The sequence below is a fragment of the Arvicola amphibius genome, chromosome 6, assembly GCF_903992535.2.
Source record: "Arvicola amphibius chromosome 6, mArvAmp1.2, whole genome shotgun sequence".
Taxonomy (NCBI): Eukaryota; Metazoa; Chordata; class Mammalia; order Rodentia; family Cricetidae; genus Arvicola; species Arvicola amphibius.
Window position 1 is genome coordinate 158172708 of NC_052052.2, and position 26313 is coordinate 158199020.

Genomic DNA, 26313 nt, shown 5'->3' on the forward strand with positions numbered 1-26313 from the left:
GTATACTGATAGATGCTCATCTGATAAATACATCATCTGATAAAAAAAAATTATAGCCAGGCAGGCTAAGTTGCAGAGAGAGAACCCCTTCCACTGGTTTCAGTAAGCTGGGCTTAAACAAATGCCTTATGGAATTGGTGGGCAGGCTGAGAAAAGCAGCGTTGGGTGGAGCTTTCACACACTGTTTCCAAAGCTACTATGTTGAACCAGGCCACCAAAGGAGCTGCTGCTTGTAGCCAGGGAGCAGGCACATGTGCTACAGATTCCACATGTCCATGTTGCCTGTACCAGTTCAATGGGAGCATCACAGACTTGTAGGACCCTCACACAATCCAGCAAGATCAAACCCTCCTGATTCACCGATGGGGGCATGGTATGTCAGCGGCACGGGGATACGTTGGGCCCAACTCTAAGCTCATCTGCTACCCTGAGGTGTACACAGCAGAAGTGGGTAGGTCAAGATAAAGTGATTACTACTGCATAGGGAGGCAGCAGGTCAAATGCCTATTTTACAAGGGAAAGCGGATCTCAAGACAAGTGGCAAATAGGAATCCACAGTAGGTCCCATGTTTACTGCGGGAGGTGACTCCATCACTAGAGGTACAAGGATGGGAGAAGAAGCAGCCTGGTAGGCAGTGCCATACAGCAGGGACCTCCGAGCTGGCCTTGGCTCCCTCCCGTAGTTCATGCTGAGGGGAGCTGAGGTTTTATTCTCAACCACATGGCCATAAGCAAAGAGGTGGCTTCGAGAAAAATCTCAAAGCTCAGGAGAGAGAACTCATTCTTTCACGTCTGCCCTGCTTGAGGTGTACGGTTATTTTCTGTTGAGGCATCCTGAAATTATGTGGGCTTTTGGTTGTCTGAGCTCCAGACTGCCTATGTATTCTCAGTGAAATTATCTTCTCATCTCAAAACACATGAATGGGAAAACCAAGCAAGCACACAGTATGTCTTCTCTCTAGGTAGATCTCCTAGACACAGCCTGTCTTAAGGCAATTGGAAGCCTTAGAAAGTGATTTCAACCCCAGCTCCACAGAAGGGGGATAGACTATGGCCAAGGACAAAGAAGGGTCATGGAATATTATGCAAGCAGTGCCAGATCTGGTACTGCTTCTCAGCTTCCTGTTGCTGTGACAACTGCTTGCTGAGATCCAAATAGATGTACTTATAAGGGTTATTTCATGGCTTCAGTCCATATTCACTGGGCCTTGCGGCTTTGTAGCAGTCTGGTACATCACAGAGGAAGGACACGGCTGAGAACGGAGGTCTGCTCACTTCAAGGCAGCCAGGGAGGCAAGCACATTACCTTCCTGGCCCAATGTCCTTCTACTGAGCCCTACCTCCCAAAGCTGACACCACCTCTCAATACACCACAGGCTCCTGGCCAAGTATTTAGTATATGGGCCTGTGGGGGAGTGTTTACCTTCCCAACCCAAACACTATTACCCTGGTGCCTACCTAGGTTTCAGATCTGCACCAGGTAGATCTCAAGGTAGCAGTACTGGGAGATGAGACCTGGAGAAAATTTTTAGGACACCAGGGGAATATACCCCTGTCTCTCCCTCTTCCTCTCTTTTATTCTTGGGCTGTGGCATGTGTGGATTTTCTCTGGTAGACATTGCTGCCATGATGCCATGATTGAGCCTGCCTCTCACAGGCTCAAAAAAAAAAAAAAAAAAAAAAAAAAAAAAAAAAAAAAAAAAAAGAAATGGGCCGAGTCCGAGTCCATCTCTGTCCAGAGCCTTCAAAACCGTGAGTCAAAAGAAACCTTTGTCTTTTATACGTTGATCTTCCTGAGTATTTGCTACAGTAGCAAAAAGCTGATTCACACAACAAAAATGTGCGAGTCGACTTCTTTAATCAGAAGCTGCCCTGCCGCAGCTCAGCGGTGGCTGGGCTCCAGGCTCTGCTGCCCAGAGCTGGCCTCTCATGCCAAGCCCTGCTTCATTTCGTCTCAGCAGTGCCATAAATACTTCTTGGATTTAACTGCTTCATTCTTCCTGCACACACTGGAGCTCACACTGAAATAAAAGGAGCTCAGCATCTTCCCAAGTTCCCACAGGGCTCCAGCTGGATCCAGCTTACTCCTGTTTGAAGTCTACTGTCAAGGATGGGTACCAGTGAGGAGAAAGTAAATAGTCTTGCCCGGAGTTTCCTAAAAGAAGTTCGCACCTAATCACCTCCTCCCACAGCCCCGTCTCCTGTGCCCAACAGTTCCTTATTTGATAAAGACAAATACTACCTCCAGTCTGGCCAGACAACTTCCCCCCCCCAACTGTGCTGGGGAGATAATTAACGTTCCAAGGCAATGTGGGAAGGGGTGGCCAGTGGGTGGGACTCAAACCAGCCCTATTCTAGAAGAGAATGAGTGGTGGTTTTTTCTTTTTTCTGTCACCCTACATAAAAATGATTTCAATTATTCTGTTTGGCTCCCGTGTCCCATAAAAGCTGTTTTGGGGGTGGCCCCAGCTTTGTGTGTATGTGCTCCTTAGTTATGGGGGCACACACTTGAAGCTCCCCCTCTGACTTCTATTACAGATTTTTCTGGTTGCCAGTCATGGCCAGTTTGTCAGAGAAAGGACGGAGAGGGAGGGAGAAAGGAGGGGGGAGAGAGATAAAAAGGAGGGGGTGGTGGGGTAAGAAGGAGAGGGAGGGAGGAAGAGAGAGAGAGAGAGAGAGAGAGAGAGAGAGAGAGAGAGAGAGAGAGAGAGAGAGAGAGAGAGAGAGAGAGAGAGAGAGAGAGAGAGAGAGAGAGAGAGAGAACATTAGCTATGAGCAGGGAGGGAGGGAGGGCCAGCAGAGCTGCCTTTGTGTGTGGTCCCAGGCTGGTCCTCCCTTCATGAAATCCTGGGCTTCATTCCTGGCTCTGGTAAACTTGAGCGTCACTTGAATGAGTCCCTTATCCATTTTCTAAACACTGAAGAGGTTTGAAAGGGCCCTGTGGGCAGACTGTTACTATCGGCGAAAGCAAACAAGCCAGCTTATTTAGCTAAGCATTTTTAATATTTAAACATCATAACTTTCAGCTATGCAGGAGCAGTGGCGGGCAGCCAGGAAAGCTGGCCGAAGGGACTGGAGCTGCAAGTGTTCCTTCAGGTGGGTCTTGCCGTCCTTTTGAGGGGCCAGCCGGCACCTTCCGACTTCCCACCGGTGGCAGCTTGCAAGGGGAGTCACTCAGTCTTGTCACGATCCGATGTGGTTTGAGCCTAATTCAGTGCTTCCCCCTTCAAAACGTAAACGTCTAAGCAGACCCCAGGAGAAAAGGAAACGGGAGGCGGCAGAGCAGGAACATGAGCTGTGGGCATCAGGACCAGGTACAGCAAATATTATCCCTGTGGATGTGGCCTGTGCTCCCCACTCCCGGACTGAGGCCATAAAAACCGGCCTGGCCAGGGGCTGTGACAGACCACAGCTCCTCCACAGCGCTGGGGACCCCTCCCAGCCGGGACAGGATGGCACCAGACACCCGCCCACCAGACTCCATCCCACCAGCTGGAAGTGGCTTTCTGGTTTATGGAGCAAGACGGACCTGTAAAGTCAGTAATTCTCAGCGGCCAGAAGAAAGTCAGCGCCCTGCCCCCACTGGAGCCTGGGGAAGCTTCTGGAACCCTGCAGGCAGTTGAGCCAGCCGGAGCTCAGCCAGGCCTCCCAGGCCAGACTCCCCCGGTGCCACCCGAGGGGCTGAATGGGCTCCCTGTCTGCCAGAGCAAACAAGACCCCTGGGCAGGGCGCTGGGGAACAGCCTGGCGCAGAGCAGGCCGGAGGTTACACAGGCCACAGGGGAGGACAGGGGACGTTTTCTCTCTGGGCATTCCACTGGGGAAAGCCTGCCAAGGGCTTTGCCAAGGAGCTCAGTCGGCCCCACCATTACGGATGCACCAGTAAATGGCTCCATTCACAGAGGACAAGGCCCAAAGGGCCTTTCTAGTGCAATGCCTGCCCATTCCCCAGCCAGAGCCACTTCTTGCCAACCGTAGGCTGCCACCCAGGGTCCCTCCTCTCGCTCAAGCTCACCCAGCTGCTCCGGGTTCTGAGATACTTTTCCTGGCACAAACTTGCAGCTTCCCATCTATACAAGCGTGGATCTGACCTGCAGGGCTAGTCTGGGAATTAATGGGAACTGCCTGGGTATGGCTGACACTGTTCCGACTTTAACTTTGGAGCAGTTTTCAGGTTATCCAGCTTTGCTGACAGCCCTAGGCTGCTTGGGAGGTAGGTGGGAGGGAACTCCCTCTGGCAGGAAGCTAGGGTATATGGGAAGGGGCAGAGGAAGGTCCCCTATCTTTCAGCCTCTCCCGCTTGCCCTGAGACCCACTCCATTCGGGAGACCGAAATGGGGGCGGGGGTGGAGTTCAAACTCCTCACGTAAAATATTGCCGTATCCACATGCAACCGCCTCCTGTCTCTTTATCATCCCTGGACTAACCGTAATTCAAATACAATGTATACGCTGTGTGTATACTTGCTGTACTTAGCAGTTCAGGGAGCAGACAGCAAACATGTCAGTACAGACTGAGAACACAGACACAATATCCCTTAAGTGTTTTTCATCCACAATCAGTTGAATTAGATGTGGAACCTGTGGATGTGGAGGCTGGACTGTCACCATCAGCCTCCCGTGATTCTCTGGGGCCCCAAGGTCCCATCCTTTACAGTACTGTTGGCTTTGACACTCAGCCTTCAGTACAGCTCGCTGAAGTCTGCAGGAGCCTGTGCTCAGTATCATTCCAGGGCTCACCAGCTTGCAGGAGGTAGGAAGACACATTAGCAGTGTAGTATGTCAGGAGCCATACATTGCTGCTATATGGCCCTCCCAAGAAGGTTATGAGAAGCTGGGCTTCTTGAGTCTGTGAGCTTAGAATCCCTTAGAGAACTTGTTTCTCCAAAACACCCTAATGTGGACACCTACAGGATAAGGTGGGTGGGGAAAGGGTTTTGAACACAGTGGGTGTTCAGAAAAAAAAAATCTTTTACTCCATTTCATTTATTTTGAAGGGAAGACAAGGAAAAGTGCAGGAGAGGAGAGGGCAAGAGAGGGGAGTTGGAGGAACAGTTTCCAGCTCAAATTTAATCCAAGAAGGGCCTGCAGCAAGTGTCCGGGTCAGGCTTGCTCCAGTTGTGCAGGAGCCGGGGACGCTGCGCTGTGGAGAAAAGGCTGAGGGTGTGAAGGGCTGGAGCATTGGAGCAGTGACGTCATCTGCTCCTCCAGAGGCAGACCTGCAGCCCGAGTCCATTTCATTCCTCCCTGTGGAGCGATGCCTTCCTATTACCCAGCCTCTACCCACGGGGGCTCATTCATGCTAGGCGAGCCCTGGACCGAGTGAGCTACACCTTAGACTGCTTTTAACTTTCCCCTTTCCCTCTTGATGGCTTTAGCACTCTATAAACTCACTTTACCCACTTTTTTTGCTGAGGTTTTTTTCCCCCTTTCTTGTTTTTTTGAGATAGGATCTCTACAGAGCCCTTATCTCTCTGTGTAGACCAGGCTGGCCTGAAACTCACAGAGATCTGCCTGCCTCTGCCTCTTGAGTGTTGGGATTAAGGGTGTGTACGACTGTACCTTGCCCAACCTGCTGGTCTGTTATTCAGACCCCCCCCCCCTCACCCTTTTCTACCGCAGAAAGATCACGCTCCCCCCCACCCCTGAAGAGCAGCAAAGCCTGTAGACCCCTGTGCCATCCTACACGGCTTTGCTGTCCTGAGGGCTCTGCTGAATTAACTTTTTTAAAAATTGTCCTGTGATCATGGTACTATCTGGTCCCATGAACGTGGAATCAAATGTTGTCCCTTTTATGTCCCTTAATAATGTCTTCCAGTTCCTAAAATTTGGGGGGGACCTCGACTGGAAATAACAAGTTTCCCAAATGGCCTGTATGAGTCAGCCCATTGGGGGTTGATTTTCCTCCCAGTGCTTTGGGTCCTGCAGTCCTTGTCTCAAGGAAAGATGAGGAATTAGATTACTGGATCCTTCTGCTTTCGTGGCTCTTGGCTGATTCTATCTGTACCTTCCGAGACAGATTCTGAGAGCCTCTTTCAATTCTTACCGAAAGCTATTTCCAATTCGAGCAGTTGTGGTACAGTAACCCTAATTATGGGTTTCCTGGACTTCGACTGAGGTCCTGTCTGCGTGCTGAGTCGTGGGTTCTCCCTTTCTCTGCTTTGAAGATTGTGACTTTAGTGATCCCTTCTGTACTTGTACATTATCCTCTCTCCTTGTTATCCAGTGTCCTCTACCTCTTCCTTCACAAATCAGAGGCTAATGCAGAGGATGTCTTCCACATGTCTTTTTCTCACCGAATCTCTCCCCTTCTGTGGGCAGGTTCCTTTTGACAGGCGGCTTAGACTCAGTTTGCATCTCATCTGCCATAGCAGAGGTCACAAATTTCTGCTGCCTGCTAACAATCCCATCCAATGGTCTTTCAGAGGCTGCAGGGTCTTCTCTAACTCTTGATCCATTTTTGATCACATAGTACCATCACTGTCCTCACTCAGAGGACTCCCATTCATCCAGGGGGTCACCTCATATCTTTTAAAAGAAGACAACCATCTGGGATTCCCCCTAGGATAGTTAACATTCAGCTAGTTCAGCCTTAGTTACACGTCTTACTACCTGTAGTAGTAGGTGTCTAATGACTGTGGCCACAGCAATAAATCATATGAGGAAGACGGGCCATAGATAGACCACCCTCTGGTGACTAAGCCTCTGCCGCATGTCTTACTATACATAACAAGGGGCATGCAACTTTTCTTCCCAGCCATCTCTGATTCCTTATGCTCATGTCCAGGTACCAAGTGTTGTATGACTTTTCCTGAGGAGTCTGTGTCTACTTACTACAGATGGAGAGAGCAAAAATATATTCATCCAATTCCAGCTTCGTGAAATGTTGTAGAATATTATTTTAACTAGGCAGAGATATGTTACATTTGTTTATGCTGCAGGATATTATTTTAACTGTGTACAAGTGTGTTATTTTTGTTTGGCTGTATTTGTTTAATGATGTAAGGATGTGTGTTTAATTATGTAAAGATGTGTTACATCTGTTTCACCTTGCTTGCCTAAGGCACGTGATTGGTCAAATAAAAAAGTTGAACGGCCATTAGCTAGGCAGAGAAAGGATAGACAGGGCTGACAGGGAGAGAGAATAAATAGAAGGAGAAATTTAGGCTTGAGAGAGGAAGGAAGAATGAGAGAAGGAGAAGAGAACATGGGAGATGCCTGGGACCAGAAGCCAGGCTGATGCCAGCAGACACAAGAAGCAGCAAAAGTTAAGATATACACAAGTAACAAAGGTAATAAGCCCTGAGGCAAAAAGTAGATAAAGAGAAACAGGTTAATTTAAGTTAAAAGAGCTAGCCAGAAATGTGCCAAAGCATTCAAAACTAATAATGGTCTCTGTGTCATGATTTGGAATGGGTTGGTGGCCCAAAAGGAAGGAAGCCTGGTATAGTGAACCAATGAGAGCAGTTGGGGTAACATAGAAGAACAAGACTGAGGGGCTTCCTGCAGGACTGTGGGTAACTTACAGGCAGCTGGACCACCAAAGAAAAGTCCCTTCCTGTCTTAGCAATTGTTAGCTACTCCCATATCCTGGGGAGGGAGGGACATCAGGAACCTGTGTGTTCCAGGAGGGAATCTTGTGAGGGTCTCGTGAAGGTGATGGCTCTGATTTCAAGATGGTGAATTATGTCATAAGAACAACATTCTCAAACACTACAGCATTAGCTGAATGGTTTCTATTCCATGTTCAATCCCTATTCTTCATTGCAAAGAATGGGAGAGCAGATTTGGGGAAGGTGATTGTGCCATGAAGGGATTAGAGTCTTGTAGAAAGAGACAAGTGAGGGATCTCCCAGACAGGGGAACCAGGGGGTGGGTCTTTGTTAGACAATCTGCCAGGACCTTGGTCTTTTTTTTTTTTTTTTTTTTTTTTTTTGGTTTTTCGAGACAGAGTTTCTCTGCAGCTTTAGAGCCTGTCCTGGAACTAGCTCTTGTAGACCAGGCTGGTCTCGAACTCACAGAGATCCGCCTGCCTCTGCCTCCCGAGTACTGGGATTAAAGGCATGCGCCACCACCGCCCGGCTACTTCCCTTCTTACAGAACTATGAAAGCTGAACTTCTGTTTTTAAAGCTACCCAGTCTGTGGCATTCATTATAGAGCTTAAACGGCAGTCACCAGTTAAAACAGTGACCATATATGAGAACTTAATCCACAATGCAATGCAGTAGAATGAACTAGAATGTCCATGCGCAGGATTGAAATGATCCTTAGTGTGGTGTGTGTGTGTGTGTGTGTGTGTGTGTGTGTGTGTGCCAATGGAAACCAAAAGAGGGGTTGGATCTCCTGAAACTGGAGTTAGTTACAGTTGTAAACACCATGCAGGTACTAGGAATTAAACCCAAGTCCTCTGGAAGAAAAGACAGTGGTCTTAACTTCTGAGATATTGTTTTAGTCCCATTGGATATTTCTTTGCACTGCTTGGGTTTGTTTTTGTTTTTAACTGTGTGATGGTGCTTTTCGTCCAGATGAGAACCACACATGCTGATTACTTAAGGCGACAGACACTTGGAGAGGAAGTTGACCTGCAGGGAAGGAGGCAGAGACCTTTGCCTGAGTTCAGCATCCTTCTGACACTACAGGCAAGTTGAGCTCAAGCTGTTTCCGATTAATATCACAGTCTTGCAGATGAATGGAATGTAAACCACATACCAATTACAAGAATCCCAAGGAGGAAACTCCCTCTTCCCTCTGTCTGTCCACCCACTTGTCCGACCACCCACCCACACAACTGCAGTGTCTCTCAGGGCAGGAAGGGAGAGGGAGGATGGGAGGGGGAGTGGTCAATGAGTAGCAGGGGAGACAGTGAACAAGAGCAAGCCCTAGTGCTCCTGGTGCTAACAATACTGTGTCTGCGAGCAAATCCCTCCTTCCTCCCCTCCATGGTGACTCTCATTCTCTGGAGGGAAGTTTAGATCTGTGAAGACTTTTGCCCACAGTTACAAAGCCAGGGTCAGCATGGAAAATAATTTTCTTTCCTGTACTGGAACAGAACTGCACGCGCATGAAGCTGTCTCCAGAGTGGTAGCAATAGGCTGGTAAAACACCCTGGTTGAAGCACCTCTGCTGAACCATGGCAGAAGTGCAGTGTGTCCTTCTGTCAGTCACTGGAGAAGGAGGACACTCTTCCTGGCTGACTGGACACCGCCAACAGGACGGTTCTGTAGTCTACAGTGTCTTGTTAGGAGTTCTGAAACTGTGATTGTATCCCTAGGATCACAACTGGATCCCAGCTACCTTAAGGCATGTCCGTTTTCCTCTTGATCTCAGCGCTGATGAGGGTCACTTTATACCCATGCTGGCCAAGCACTCTCTCACTGAACGAGCTGCTCAGCTGGAGGGCCACCCATCCTTGAGCAGAATGTAGATCAGCCAGCCAGCAAAGTTTTCCTTGGTAACTTTGTAAAGGGAGACTATGCATGTTCATTAGGCAGCTGACTTTGGGAGACAATGGGAAATGCCACATCCACCAGATCGAGACAAGCCAGGAAGACGAGATAAAAGTGAATGTGGAACCATCAGAGGCAGGAGTCAGAGCCTGGGAGGCACAAGCTGGGATTCCCAGGTTCTTGTGTCCAGGAAGACAGTGCTGGACCAAGGATGCATGGATAGTGGCAGAAACAGACAGTTTATTAAGGAAGGGAAAGACACTCCTAGGATGATGCCAGAGCCCAGAAGGTTTAGAAGCCCAGTGGCTCTGGGTCATTAGAATCTCAGTTTTTATGGGTCATTCTTACTCACTCACAGGTCTCAGATTTTTCTCCTGCTCTGTCCCTTATGCATGGCTCTTAGCTGTCTGTCCTTCCTCTACCATCTCTTTCATCTACCTGCTAAACATCATACCTTCTCCTCTTGCCTTGTTCTCCTGCCACAAAACCAAAAGGGCTTGCTGGATGGGAAAGCAAAGTGGCCACACACATTCGGTACTGTGAGGGAAAAGGGAGCCAGCCCAGAGGCCCCAGCTGCAGCCTGGCAACAGAAGGATCCGAAGGCAGGGTGCGTGGGTGCGTAGGCAGGAGAAAGGGTGCTGACAGGAAGGGTAGTTGATCAAATGCAAGGAGGAGAGGTTGGGAACTTGTGGCAGACCAGCGAAAGGACAGGAAGCTTCTTCCACCGCTCTCATGGCACAGTTCTCTGATGCTCTGCTGGCCCCTACAGGGATGCATTGTAAGAAACATGAAGGAAGCAGGCATCCCAGCCGGGCTCTGCTCCCGGGTTCCCACAGATCAGGCAAGCTAAACTCCTAACTGCCTTCTGTGGTGCCGAAAGGTCCCCGTATCAAAGAGCCACAGAAAGTGTGACAGAGAACGGCCAAGTGTCAGAGAAGTTCTGGGTCATGCTCCCGAGCAAAGTGCTTTCTACTTGGGGAAACCTCTAACTGCAAGTAAGAGTCGCTGGACGTGCAAATGAGAGGAAGGCTGGATTGCCAGCAGAGAGGAGAGGCAGAGGGTCAACCATAGCTGTTGATCTGAGAAGGCTGTGTCCCTGAAGAGGCACTGAATCTGTTGGTGCTGTGAAAATGCTAGCCAACATTCACACGATATAAGCTACCTCTGGCTGGCATGGCTTTAAGCATATTCTAGTTAACTTCCTTCACACTCACCCAGACTTGCAAAGTAGGTATGTATGACTATTAGCATAATTTCCATTTTATGGATGAGGAAACTGGGGTATAAATTGATTTAGTGACTGTCTCAAGATCATACTGAGAATAGATGTATAGTTACTGCCTACCAAATTGCTACACAATTAGCAGCTTAAGCAGCTACGCCCTTGTCTCCCAGGGTCTGAAGGTCAGGATCTGGATGATCTAGCACAGGGTCTCTCATGGGCTGCAGTCCAGCAGGAAAGGACCCATGGCTGTCGGCAGATGGCTGCTATTCCCACAGTAGTGTTAGTTAGACTGATAGCCTCAGTGCCCAGGGACTGTTGGCCAGAGGCCACTTTGGCCCCTTGCCTTGTGGGTCTTTCTATATGATCACTTCCTTACAAACACCATCTTTGTCCTCAGGGTCAGTTAAAGAGGGCACCTGCTTTAAGAAAAGTCAGTCTTGGGCACCATCTATGGCAGCTCATCACAGTTGCTACATTGACTTATAAGAAGCAACAAAGCCCCATGTATGCTTTGCAGTCAGGATGCAGACCAGACAGGTGGGGTGGGGGTATGTCCAAAACTAGGCAGCCTGTCTCCAAATCCTCAGCATCAGTAGGTTTTCTTGTTTCTGTGACAAAGTACCAGACGAAGGCAACTTCAGGAAGGAAAGGCTTGTGTTGGCTCACATCTTGAGCTTACAATCCATCATGGTGGGGTAAGCATGGAGACCGAAGAACAAAGGGTCTGGCCACATTTTATCCCCAGACAGGAGAAGAGAGAGGTGAATACAGGTGCCAGGCCACTCTCTCCTTTTTGTATAGTCCAGGACCCAAGCCTGTGGGATGATCCTACCCACTTAGAGTGGGTCTTCCCGCCTCAATGAATCCAGTTTACAAACAGCCTCACAAACATGCCATTTCTTGGTTTCCATGGTGATTCTAGAGCCTGCCCAATTGGCAATCGATATAAACGACCGCAGCCTCCACAGCTAACCACTGTGTTCTCTGTGAGCCTCAGCTTTCTACTGCTAATGGAGGGAAGGCTGACTTTGTCTCAGGTGCAGAGGCTTCAGCCCATGGTGACTTAGTCAGATTGCTTTGCAGCTGTGGAGAAAAGAGTTCATTTGAGGGGAGCGTGTGATGGAGAAGACGGCTCATATCACAGTGGCCAGAAAGCAAAGAGGAAGAGAAGGAGCTGGGACCCCAGCATCCCCTTTGAAGGCCCTGCACTGATGTAACTCCCTTCCACTAGACTCCACTGTTGTAAGAGAGGCTGCTTGTTTGTTTCCCGGCTGCCCAGCAGCTCAGATCTGAAATAATCACACAGAAACCATAATATTTGTAATACTGTTTGGCCAATAGCTTAAACGTATTTCTGGCTAACTCATATTTTAAATTAACCCATCTCCATTAATCTGTGTATCATTATGAGGCTGTGGTTTACCGTATAAAGTTCTGGAGTCTGTTTCCAGCAGGGCTACAGGACTTCTTCTTGGCTCTGCCTTCTTTCTCCCAGCATTCAGTTTAGTCTTCCCTGCCTAGCTAAGTTCTGCCTTATCAGGCCAAGCCAATTTTCTTTATTTATTAACCAATAAAAACAACACATAGACAGAAGGACCTCCCACATCACTCCATTCCTGTGCTTAAGGAGAGGCAGAAACACACTGTTCTGCTCATTCTGATTAGCACAATATGCCTTTAGAAAGTCAGAGATGATGCATTGTTGTGGTTTAAATATGGAATTTCCCCCACTCCCGCCACCGACTCCTGTTTGAACACTTGGCCACCAGCTCATGGCACTCTTCTGAGAGGTTGTGGAACCTTCAGGAGGTGGAGTCTCACTGGAGAGCATGGGTCGCTATGATTTTATAGCCGTCTGCCTCTTTCTGTGGTCTCTCCGCTTCCTGACTGCTGACACAATGTGACCAGCTGCCCCAGTCTCTGGCAGCCTTGCCTTCCCTTCCACATTCCTTTTAACTGTAAGCCATCACAGATAAAAGTAACTAATACAAGTGTCCTTGGAAACTGCCACTAAAATTAATGTGGAAGACTCAGTTACCCCGGGAAGACCGTCATCTTATACAGCCAGGTGGGGGAAAACCTTCTCAGAAGAGGCCTGTAGGAGATCCTGCGTGATTACCACTTTAAAACCCACAGGTTCTTACTATGAAGAAAAGTGCTTACTTTGTCCTTCCCAAATTCTCTCCTTCTCTCTAAAGATGGGGGGGGGGCTAGTGGTCAGAACAGTAGCAATCAGTGGTACAAAGCCAGATGAATAAATCAAAGAAAGAGACCGGTTCAGCCCCCTAAAAAGGTGGAAGGCAAGGGTAGACATCTGAGGTTGTCCTGTGATTTCTGCATGTGCCATAGGACACACATACATACAGAGAGAGAGAGAGAGAGAGAGAGAGAGAGAGAGAGAGAGAGAGAGAGAGAGAGAGAGAGAGAGAGAGAGAGAGAGAGATTGACTTGAAGAAGAAATGGCAATGCCTCCAGCTTGACGGTCCTGGTGGTGGTGGCCACCTTACAGAGAAGGCTCCCACCTGCGAACCTTTATTAAATTACTAAGAGTCACTCAGTCTGTTTCCTGGCCTGGGGAGGCGCTAGTGGCTCCTGGTTTTCCAGGACTCCTCACCCACCCTTCCTCCCGCCTGGTCCCTTCCTTTGGAAAGTACTATGTGTCTGTGCCAACAACTCACAGTGGGAAGGGAATCCACCAGGATTTTCTACCTTGAACAACTGATTCAGATGGGATTTGGGGTTTGGGACTTTTGAAGCTGGGAGCTATTAGGGAGGAATACATGCATTTTGTGTTTAAAAAAAAGATGTGAATATGAGGGGTGCAGAGGCAAAATGCCATGCCCCATTAAATGTTATAAATAATCCCCTTGCACTGTGCAGGGAGGTGGGACCTCTGTGAATGCTTAGATCACAGGACTCTGCCTCCATGAGCGGATTGATGCTGCTGAAAAGGGGTTTGGGGGGGTCATTCCTTCCTCCTGTTCCTCTGCCGTTTGAAGTCATGACATCCATCTTCTGCAAAAGGTATACCTACAGCCATGCTTCTACCTTGATCTTGGGGTTCCTTTAAAGAGTCATCTACTTATTTACTCATCCATTTACATACTGTGGGGGACGCATGCGCCATTGTGTTTGTGATGGTCAGACAACTTCTCGGAACCTTGTTTTGAGGCAGGATGTCTCTTGTTTCTTCTGCTATGTAATTGAACTTCCAGCTGATTGTCATGCTTCACCTCTCCAGGAGTGCTGGGATTACAGAAGCCCTTGGGTCTGTCAGATTTGAGAGGAAGGTGCTTCTATCTGCTGAGCCACCTCCCTGACCCCTTCAGTCTTTATGACTGTGGAAAATGAATCTCTATCTGACTTTTTATTTATTCTTTGGTCATTTAATACATGAATGCAATGTATTTGGATAATATTCATCTGTCCTGCCTCTTCCAGTGCCTCCTAAATCCTTCCACTTCATCACTAAACACCCCAATCACCCCATATTCATCCACTTCACTATGCTGTGGGTCTAAAAAGGGGAGTGAGAAAAACTCTCCTATGAGAACCCCCAAGTCAGGGATGCTAGATTTACTGGTGTGTGTGTGTGTGTGTGTGTGTGTGTGTGTGTGTGTGTGTGTGCGCGCGCTAGGACTCAAACCCTCTGTGTGTGTATGTGTGTGTGTGTGTGTGTGTGTGTGTGTGTGTGCGTGCGTGCATGCGTGTGTGCACACACATGGGCACATTGCTAGGACTCAAACCCAAGGCCTTGGGCCTGCTAAACCTTTGCTCTACCCCTGAGCTAAGCCTTTAGCCCAATGCCAAGGATGTACATCTGGACTAAGGTGCTAGCATCCCAGCAAGTCTCACTCGTTCATTTATAGTTGTTGCACTCCCAAGAGGGCCAGTCCTTGAGTCACCCAGGTGACAGTGTCTCTGAAGATCAACATTGGCTGCCATGTTTGATCATGCTTGTTGGTGCACCAAGACCTCAGCGGAGGCGATGCCAGCACTTCCAAAAGTAAATGGGACCCACACACAACTCCTTTGGCCCCTCGGAAGACCACTGAATGGGCTGGGTAGCCAACACTTCGGGGAAATATCTGAAACCAGCTGTTATCGTCCCTCCTGCCACCCATGCGGCTGTTTTTAAATATGGCTTGAACTCGAAGCTCTTTCCATTTGTAAAAATTCTTTCCCCAAATGCTCTTTCCGATAACAATATTCCCATGTGTGACTTTTGCTTCTGATATTTTTCCTATAAATCAATCTGCTGAAACAGAGTCCTCTTGTCCTAGGATTTTTGTGTCCACAAATGATCCTAGCCCCCACCTGTGTCAAGGGACGCCAGAAAGGTCAGGCTGCTCTCTGGTAATTCCTTTACTGTGTAGGATATGACAGTCTGTGCAGGGCTCAGGACCAGATGTACAGTAGCACATTCCTCACAGCCACAGAGTCTGCAGGCTCCAGGCAGGGTGTCTAATCCAATGTGCAGTCCTACCCTGATCTCCACCTTTGGTAAAGGCACACGAAGCCAGGTTGTCTTCAGAGTCTTCATTTCCATATTCTGAGAGCTGGAGCAATATCCTTACAGCACCTGGGATGGACACAGTCCTAGTGAGGGGCTCATTCAAACCATTAGGTGAGGGTCTCTCAGGTAGGACTCCATGGGAGTGTTTTGGAAACTCCTCAGGAGATGCCAACGTGCCACTAAGATTTAGATCCACTTCCTTTCAGGACTCCCCTGGCAGCATCCCAAGGATACAGGGTATCAGATTAAGGCATAGGTGTAGCAGTCTGTCTCTGGGGTAGCTTTCTCCTCCCAGAAAGGGTGTCCTCTCTGCCACATGGAGATTCGAGACAGGTTCAATGTTCCTTTGCCTAGAGGCATATAACTCATTTGTTTCCAAAGAATGGTCCCTATTTGCCTTGGAGATGCGACTGTTGTGTTGAGCCCTTCCCTTTCACAACACATACACCCTGATCATCACAAAACAGCTTGCACTCATTTCAATCCCTCAGCACTTTGTCTTAACTTCTTAGTCAATATTGCATTTTCCTAGTATAAAAAAGCATAAACAGAAATGTAAACATATTCATACATATATATGTATGCATATACACATATGTTATATGTGTATACATATGCATGTACACACATACATATGAGTAAATATGTAAATATATATGTAGACCCAAATGTTGTATAGTTGCCTTCATGTATATGAATGCATCAATGTGGACACACACACTCACATCTATAAATGACTCCAGAATAATTAGCTTGACAGGAACTAGCAATGGGAGGATGGGGAAGTTACCATTTCTATCCAGAAGCATCACATCTTTCTTTTCTTTTCTTGACACAAGGTCTCTCTGTATAGTCTTGGCTGACCTAGAGCTTGCTCTATAGACTAGGCTGGCTGGCCTCAAACTCTCAAGGATCCACCTACCTCTGCCTCCTGAGTGTTGGTGCTAGGAACCAAACCCAGATCCTCTGCAAGAACAGTAAGTGCTCTTAATGACTGAGCCACACTGCAGTCCCATGGGGAGGAGCAAGTCTTCAGAGGGACTACACTGGGGTTTTCAGGGGAAGGAAAACCATAGGAAGGTAGGTTGAATCTGTAGCCAGGGCCCAGTGACTAATTAACTTGCTTTTCTAGATTCTCACTCCCCCTTCCCTATCAGCCCACAAGCTGTAGACCATGTGCTTACCGCCTCCTGGCCTCCTTGTCAGCTACCTCCCTTAGCTACCCCTAGCAACGGCCAAAGTGGGAGGGAAATTTCTGTCCTTCTTCCTTTGTGCACTGTAACTTTTGTCAAGGTGAAACTTCCCTACTTAGAGATGGAATGATTGTGGGGGTGGATATTCCATCTGAAATGTGCGGTGATGGTTTGGTGCCGGCTCCTGTGTCCTGGTCACTGTGTGCAGCCTTGAGGGTTCACACAGAAGGGACTCATAGCAACACCTTCCTCTGCCTCTTCCCTTGTCCCTGCAGGTCCAGGACTGAACCAGATACCTATTAAATATTAGTTGAAAAAACAATGAATGAGGCCAAAACTTTCAACATTTCCTGACAAAAGTTATTAATTTGGCTTTAAGTTTAGGTAGCTACACCATCCTGCACTCCACACATCCCTTTCCTCAGTTTAGCTAACCAATTTAATTGGTTATTTTCTCCTCTGATTCTTCCTTCCTAATCAGCTATTATAATAAAAAATCAGCTATGTACCCTGACTGACAAGGGCAAAACTAACCCAAGAAGAGAAGCAACATGAAATGTTTTATTCAAGTCCTAGCATAAAGAACGAAACATTTTTCTTTTTGAGGTAATGAACCTCTCCACAAAATATTTGCCCAGTGACTATTTCCTACCTATAAGTGGGTATTGTGGGGAGACGAGGAAGCTGTTCACACATGCATTTATGGAGGAAAGATATTTTAAATATGTTTCAACCAATAATAACGTAAAAATACCCAGGAGCCCTGTGATGTGGAGCCAGGAAGGGTCTACGAGGTGAGGTGACGTCTGCCCCAGTCCCCTGTGTCCCATGTAGAAATGTTTCAGATATAAAATAAACTAATAACTGGAAAGTTGGAAGGATGGAGGGCCTTTGCCCTTAGTAACTTTAAAGGGACAAAAACTGCATCTAAGTAAGAAATACGTCAGCATTTCAAGGAAAGGGAGATTTGAAGCGCTAGAGAGATCTGACATTGTTTTGGGTTTTGTTTCTTAAGGCAGGGTCTCAAATAGTCTGGACTGGCCTCAATTTTTCTCTGTACCCAACAATAACCAGGAACTCCTACCTCTCAAGTGCTGGCATTATCGGCATGCTACAATGTCTGGCTTAAATTGTTTTAAATCCTAGTATTTTGCAGCTAATTGGAAATCAAGGATTTTGCAATCTAGAATACCCAAACCAATTGGTCCTTTTCATATTCTCATGAAGTTCTTTCTTAAGAAGACTTAAGGCCTGTGTTACTGAGGGATGGGCACCTGCCTATATTTCAGTCTTCTCTCTGAGTTGAAACTGAAACCCTACAAGCAAAATGAAGAAATCTTTATTTTCTGTACAATACTTTGGGGATTTATAAGCATGTGATTCACATATATAGACCAGTTCAGGCCACAAACTTGTAATGAGACATGCTTCTGTGATCATAACAAGCTATCTGGAACTCAGAAAGTATCCGTCTATCTTTGGACCATAATGATGAAGGTTTTTGTTGTTGTTGTTGTTGTTGTTTTGTTTTTGTTCTGTTGGAGTTTTTTGTTGTTTGTTTTTCTGACAGCATCGAGCCTTTCTCATCTCTTGGGGAGATAGGTACCAGATGATTGGCGGTCAGTGATTTTTTTTTTTAATTCGTTGCTTCATACCCATAAAGGATAAGGAAAGGAGATCAAGGAGTGAGCAGAGTGAACATAGAAAGAAAAGGTGAGAAAGAACCCCAAGAGCAGAAAGGATTTTTAGGAAAGAATATCCCCGTGTGGCTCTGCCCAGTGATCTTTTTACAGATTTCATGGTGGGGACTGGTTGGAGGCTGAGGCATCTTTACTGGGACTGGCTACTTTCAAACTCATGCTGCCCATGAGTTGGTAAGATGCCCACATGCCAGCTCATGTGTGTTCTCTCTGCCCACAGAGAAGTGTGATCCATTCAAGGGCGTGGTTACCGTGGGTCCTACCTCACTGCCCAAGAGACGCTAACTCCAGTCACGGAACTCCCTACCACCATGCCTTCCCTGAGCAGACTTATTTCAAGATGGTGTTAGCATTCTAGGAAGTCTTTCTTTTTGGGCCCCATAGATTTCACTGCTCCCACAAAATGCTCCACGCTTCAAGGACTTAGTAAGTGCTCTACAGAATGGAAGCTCATTGGGGATTGCACAAATCTGTCTCCATGTCTGTCCCATCAGTCTGTGAAACACCTTGGGAAGGGCTCATATTTCATCTATTTCAGCATCTCTGGTGCCTGGAGCATCACCTCTTTGCTTGTTAGTCCAGAAGAAATCATCAGGAAAATTTCAGCAAGATAAAATTCTAATAAAGAAATTCAGAACACACTAACACCAGAAAACAACACCTCCAAACTCACAAGGCCAAATCCAGAGCTGATAAGGGTGTAGCTGGCTCAGACTGAAGTCCCTAGAAGAAAGGTCCCCATGAAGAAGAGAGGAAGAATGCCTGCTACAAGGGAAGATGGGAGTGAGTGTCGGAGGAGGAGCTGTGGATAGCAGTTATAGACAGTACAAAAACAGAGGCTGATCAGAACGCTAAGAAAACTCAACAACCTTCTAAGAAGAGAGAACATTGTCTGTAAGGACCCCCCAGGGACAAATGGTTTATTGTGGCTCGGGGTTTCAGAGATATAGGGGCATTACTGGATTGTTCTGTTTCTTAGAGGTCCAAGGCAAGGCAGTCACATCAGGACGAGATAATTATGGTGGGAAAAAGCTGCCCATGTCACTGTGGCTAGGAAGCAGGGTGATAGCAAGAAAGGGGCTGGAGAGGGGCTGGAGAGAGGGCTCAGCAGTCGAGAGCATACACTGCTCTTGCAGATGACCAAGGTCCCAGCACCCACATAGACAGCTCACCATCTTGTATCTCCAGCTCCAGAGAATCCAAGACCTGTGGCCTCCAAGGGTATCTGCATTCACGTACATGTATATACACCTACATACACACATAATTAAAAATAATACAAATAAATCCTTTTTAAAACTAGGCTGGGGATCATATATACCCTTCAAAGGTACTACCTCAGTGGCCCACTTCCTCCTACCAAACCCTAGTTCCTCATAGCCCAGTCAGCTACAAACTCATCAGTGCCTTAATCCAGGAGCACCGTTTGATCGAATCATCCCTTAACCAACTGGGGACAAAGCCTTTAGCACATGAGCCTTTGGGGACATTTTATACATAACCCATAACATTATTCAGTCATAAAAATATAAAAATTGACCAACAATTTAACTACAAGTCGTGATGTGCCTATAGGAGCCGAGTGGCTGGGAGGCACTTAACCTAGGTAAGCCAGTGAAACCGGAGCCTGAGTTGTTGTTAAGGTTTATGGGAAAGATCCCTAAGAGGTTAAAAACACTCTGGGCATTTCCCCCCCTTTCCTTTCTCGTGCCTCCTCCTTGCCAGATGTGAAGACTCCGGGATTTTTATGGTGGGTTTGTAGTTGTTTGGACCCAAGCTCCTTCTATCTTTCTGTTCTTACATCTGGTTTCTCTTATTCGGGAGATAAACAAATCTTTATCTTGCTTAAGTAATTTTTACTGGGTCTCTGTACTGGCAGCTGAATATAGTTTCTCCCCAGTATCAGACATATAGCAAATTGTTTGGAGCCACAGAGCTGACCATGGAAGGACGTGCAGCCTTCTCCAGCTGTGCTGTATAACTCAATGATGAGCAGCCCTGTGTGTGTGTGTGTGTGTGAGAGAGAGAGAGAGAGAGAGAGAGAGAGAGAGAGAGAGAGAGAGAGAGAGAGAGAGAGAGAGAGAGAGAGAGAGAAGATGGCGTATGGAGCACCCTGCTGCCTGCATGAGCACCCATGTGGAGGGGTGAAGGCCCGGAGAGTTCAAGGGGTAATTGTCACACCAGTGGCTTGGCCTGATCTCTCAAAGGATTCACACATCTGGCCGCTGATTTTCATAGCAGTCTGGATTACAGTGTCAAACTTTGGAGCAGAGACTGATGGTCAGGCCCCAGCGCTGAAAATTCCCCTTACCCTATTCACTCCCTCACCTCTGAACAGTCAGCTTCCCTGGTCCATATCCCCAACAAGAAAGCTGTGTGTAGATTTTGGTTGCTCAAGTAGTACACAAAGCTTTTTGTAAAAATCCTGATTTAGCGGTACCTTTCTCTGAACCTCAGAAAGCCCTATTTGGTCCCTTTATTAAAGGTGCCTGACATGTGCAAGGCCCTGAACTTGATCCCTGGGACCACTTAATCAATCAAGAAATCCACCGGAAGCATCAGTGTCCTGGGGGGGGGGGGTACATCTAAAAATGGGGCCTCTCTGTAATTGTCCCACATCCATGAATACAGGCTGTCATTGTATCCCTTATAGATAATGCCACTGGAGAAGGAAGGCTGTCTAGAGGGGACATAACTTGGAAAGATGCAGCTCTCTGCAGCTCAGAGGGTTCCCCAAAGGGCAGACAGTTAAAAGGCATCAGCCAGTAGCACCTCTGGCAGCTTTCATCATGGCCCAAGTAGAGATACTGTCCAACACAATATCTCAAGTGCCAGCAACAGTGCTTGGTGCATGTTTATGTTCATGTCTAAGCTGCTGTTCTACCACTGTATGTATGTTCACATGTTAATCACTATTTTTTCCTGTAGGACACCACGACCAAGTCAACTTATAAAGAAAGTTTGGATTGGGTCTTGCTTACAGTTTCAGAAAGTCAGTCCATGACAGTCATAGTGGGAAGTATGGCAGAGAACAAGCAAACATGATGCTGGTGAAGTAGCTGAGAGCTCACATAGGATCCCCAAGTTGCAGGCCAAGAGAGACACAGATACTGGACCTGGCATGGACTTTTGAAATCTCAAAGCTGACCCCCAATGACACACTCCTCCAACAAGACCGCACCTCCTAATCCTTCCCCAATAGTTCCACTAACTGGGGACCAGGCATTCAAATATATGAGCCTATGGAGGCCATTCTTATTCAAACTATCACAATTCATGCAAGGGGAGGCCAGAGGTCAACCTTGGCTGCTGTTCTTCAGAAACCATCCACCTTGTTTTTGTTTTTAAAATCTTTGTGCACGTGTGTGGGTATTTCTGCATGTGAATGAAGGCACATACATACCACGCTATACATGCCGTCATTAGGTGGACAACCTTGAGTGTCTATCATTTCCTCCTACTTTGTTTTGAACTAAGGTTTCTTGCTATTTATTCATCATCCTGTTCACACGGCTGACTGGCCCATTAGCTGTGGAACTCCCTTAGCTCTGCTTCCCACTTCTCCTTAGGAGCCCAGGAATTACAGATCTACACTAGTATGGCTGGCTTTCCATGGGTCAAAGGGATTTGAACTCAGGTCCCGTGCTCACACAGCAAGCACTTTGCTGAGTCATCTCCCCAGAACCTGCTTGGTATGTTTCTGACAGGGAGATGTGCAGCTCTCATGTTGTATATCACAGATGCAATCGTATGTTTTAATCCACAAAGGGCATGCTATCTCATTGATCTTGGAGCACATAACCAGAAAGGAAACAGATACCTACTGCCCAATAACCTACCAGAAACTACAGGGAGGGCAAGAGAGAGCCCTGAACAGCCCACTCACCCAGAGATAACAAAGGGAGCCTTCTACACATGGGTTCATCCTCTCCTGGTATCTACTGTGCCCTTGTCTGTGGGCTGCCCGCGCAGGATGCAGAGAAAGTGCTTCTGTTCAGGGAACGCCATGGTCAAGTCTTCACTTAGCATGGCAGCCTCTCACTTTGACATCTCTGTCTTCCAGAAGATATCAGCTGTAACCAAGCTCTTCCTATCTCACAGGTGCCTCCTCCAAACACAGTCTAAGTCCTCTTTGGTTATCTTTAGTCACAGACGCTAACATTTATTCAGACGGCTACTCACTTTAAAGTGAACAGAATCTGTTGGGGTATCACCACCCCTGATTTCAATCTCTACTACAGAGGTATAGTCATAAAAAATCACATAGTATTGGCATAAAATTAGACAGATTGATCAACTGAATCAAATTAAAGGCCTAGATATAAAGCCACACACCTTTGGACACCTGTTTTTGATGAAGAAGCCAGAAATACACAATGTAAAAAAGAAAACATCTTCAATAAAAAGTGCTGGTCTAACTAGATGTCAGCATGTAAAAGAATACACATAGATCCATATCTATTATCCTGAACAAAACTCAAGTCCAAGTGAATCAAAGACCTCACCATAAATCCAGTTGCATTGAACCTGATAGAAGAGAAAATGGGGAATAGCTTTGAATGCTACTTCCTGAGCAGAACACAGAAAGCTCAGACACTAATATTGATAATTAATAAATGGAACCTCCTAAAATTGAAAGGCTTCTGTGAGGCAAAAAACATCATCAATAGGACAAAATGGCAGCCCACAGAATGATTTTCACCAACTCCACATCTGACAGAGGGCTAATATCCAAAATATATAAAGAACTCAAGAAAGTAGTCTTCAATAAGCCAAATAATCTGATTAAAAAATGGGGTACAGATATAACCAGATAATTCACAATAGAGGATACTCAAATGTCTGAGAAACATTTAAAGAAATGTTCAACATCCTTAGCCATCAGGGAAATGCAAATCACTTTTCCTTTGCTTGTGGGAGTGTAAACTTTTACAGTCGCTTTGGATATCAACATTGTGGTTCCTCAGAAAATTGGAAATTAATCCACCTCAAGAACCAGCTATACCACTCCTGGGCATATACCCAAAGGACACTCCATCCTACACCAAGGACACTAATTCAACCATGTTCATAACAGCTTTATTCATAATAACGAGAAACAGCAAACAACCTAGATGTACCTCAACCAAAGAATGGACAAAGAAAATGTGGTACATTTACACAATGGAGTATTGCTCAGTTGTTTAAAAAAAAATGACATCATGAAATTTGTAGACAAATAGATGGATCTAGGAAAAAAATCATCCTGAGTGAGGTAACCCAGACCCAGAAAGACAAACATGGTATATATTCATGTATAAATGGGTATTAATTACTAAGAAAAGGATGATACAATCCAAAGACTCAAGGAGGACTCAAGGGGGGAAGCATGGATATCCTTAGGAAGGGAAAAGAAAAGAACAGAACAGAATTTGCAGGTAGACTTGGAGAACAGGAGGGATCACATCAGGGGAGGGAGAGATTATTGGGAGAGCTGACTGGAAGGGTGCCATTTCAGGGCTAATTTGGAAACATAGTACATTAGAAACTCTCTGGAATCTATGAGGATGGCCCCAGTGAAGACTCCTAGGGATGGGGGATGTGTGGCCTGAACCAACATCGTCTGTAACCAGGCAAGGCCTCCAGTGGTGGGGCTGGGATACCAACCCAGCCATAAAACCTTTGACCTACAGTTTGTCCTGTTGGCAAGATATACTCTTGTTACCGTGGAACAGAACTTGTGGGAGTGGCCCACCAATGACTGGTCCAACTTGAGGCCCATGCCGAGAGAGGCAGTCCACCCCTGACACTGCCCAGATGGCCAGGGACCAGAGGCTGGACAGCCCAGAGACCTCGGATGGAACCAAATATGACTGGAGGGGGCCGGAGGGCAGAGTTCCTAATGATATTCTACTAAACTCATAGACTGGAGTCTATCCCAATTGTCATCAGAGAGTCTTCGTCTAGCATCTGATCAGAGCAGATGCAGAGACCCAGAGCCAAACAGTAGGAGGAGCTCAGCAAACCCTGGGGAATAGGGCGGATGGGGATTTTAGGAGCCAGAAGGACCAAGGACATAAGGACATGGGCCACAGAATAAACTAAGCAGGGCTCGTAAGGGCTCACAGAGACTGAGCGATCAGGGAACCCAATGGGTCTGAGCTAAGTTCTCTGCATATATGTTATGGTTATATGGCTTGGTGTTTTGTGGGACTCCTAACAGTGGGAGTGGGAGCTGTCTCTGACACTGCTCTTGGGACCCTTTCCTTCCTACTGGGTTACCTCATCCAGCCTTGATATGAGGGGAGGTGCCTAGTCTTATTGTAACTTATTATGCCATGTTGGGTTGATATCCCTAGGGAGGCTGGCTCTTTTCTTAAGGGAAAAAGAAGAGGCATGGATGGGGGGGGGGAGATAATATGAGGGAGGAGGGAAGAGGGAGGGACTGGGATGAGTAGAGGTGGTGAATACAATTGGAATATGGTATATAAGAGAAGAAAGGAGAGTGGAGGAAGGGAGGGAGGGAAGAAAGAAAAAGAAATTAAACCAAAAAGAGATAGCCAGAAAGTGTCTCAGATGTGTGAAGTCTGTGAATAGATACAAGCATCCTGTGGGGTACACAGCCTGAAAGTACCAGGGTCCCGCAGAAGCCCCCAGGGGGCTATAGCACTCCTGACTTTAGTATGCTTTACTATGTTTACCAAGTATCTGAGCTCCTCTTCCTTGGTAGATCTCAAGGTGGGAACGGCTATTAGATTTGTTCTGGCCAATTAAATAGAAACGGGAATAGTTTGATTTTTGTTGTTATAACTGAATACCACAGGGCCGGTTCTCGTGCAAGCGTGGGTGCGTGGGTGCATGTGGTGGTGGGGGGAGGCATGTGCCAAGGCACATGTGTGGAGGTCAATGGACAACTTACAGGAACCAGTTCTCTCCTTCTACCACGTGGGTCCGGAGAATAGAACTCACTAGATCATCAGGTTTGGCGTCATCTTTCTGGCATCTTGGTTTTCCCTGTACTTACCTTAGTACATCTGGAAGGATTAAATCCTTGGTGATGCTTCAGATATACATCACACATTTTCATTGTCTCTGCCATTTGCCCGGCTCTCTCTCCAAGCCATCCCAGCAACTGTCTCTGCCCACCTAAGAGACTTCAGATTTCTGCAGCCAGTCTGTCTCTGGTTACTATGACCCTGACTCCTTATGGCTGCTCAGGGACTAACCTCTTCCGCCAATCCTGCTTCAGGACACAGCCCAGGAAAAAGAGGCAGCGCCCTAGGGCAACTCTCCACCCACATCTCCCCACCTGACCTTACTTACACCCTTCTCCTTGCCCCTCACCATCTCAGAGGTAATTTCTTTTCCCAGGGCAGAAGAAAAAGCTGGATCTGTCTTGCTTTAAGATTCATGTTTTTGACTAGATCATTTCTTTACCCAGTTTCCTGGCCAGGCTTCAGTGAATGGCACTTACTGCTTTTAAGATGTGACTCGAAACTCACCTCCTGCAAGGAACATTGCAGGATTGGTTGCACATGAGTTGGCACATTCGCTGCTGTGGCCCCCTGGAACTCAGCTATTCAAGAGGCTGTGTAAATGTCCCCCTTGCCTTTGAGTTCTTTTGTTGCTGTGTTCTTTGGGTTTCTAGGAGGCCTTTTCAGATAGATTTTACACGTGGGATTAGAAGAAAGCACTCAAGCACCGACATACTAAGAAATATTAAAATAGCTTACCCTAGGAACAATAACAAGGTCACTGCCTTGAAACCTCCTGAGGCCAAAATTTTTGTTTCTTCAGAATTTTGACAAATACATGGATCTCTATATCACAGGCTCTAACCAGCTTTGGGAACCAGCTTGGGTGACGGATTTTAATTTTTGATTGTATTTTTGCTGTAATCCATTGTAATGACTATGTGTATTTATGGGGTATGGCACAGCGTTTCAGTATGTGGATGTAAAGTATTGAGCCCCAACAGATAGCTACCTTTCCCATCTCTTTTTACTTCTTGATATTTGGATCTTTTCAGCTCCTCTCCCCTAGTTCTTCCTGAAGTTTGTTGCAGGTTGTGGGGGCTGGAGATGAGGCTCAGCGATTGAAATATTTACTGCGCAAGCAAGAGGACCAGAGCTTAGATGTCTAGAACCTATATAAATGCTGGGTGTGCAGTCCAAGCTGGTTAGTGAGTCTGGATCTGCTGAGAGATCTTGCCTCAATGAATAAGACAGAAGGCAGCTAAGAACGTTTGAAAAGCC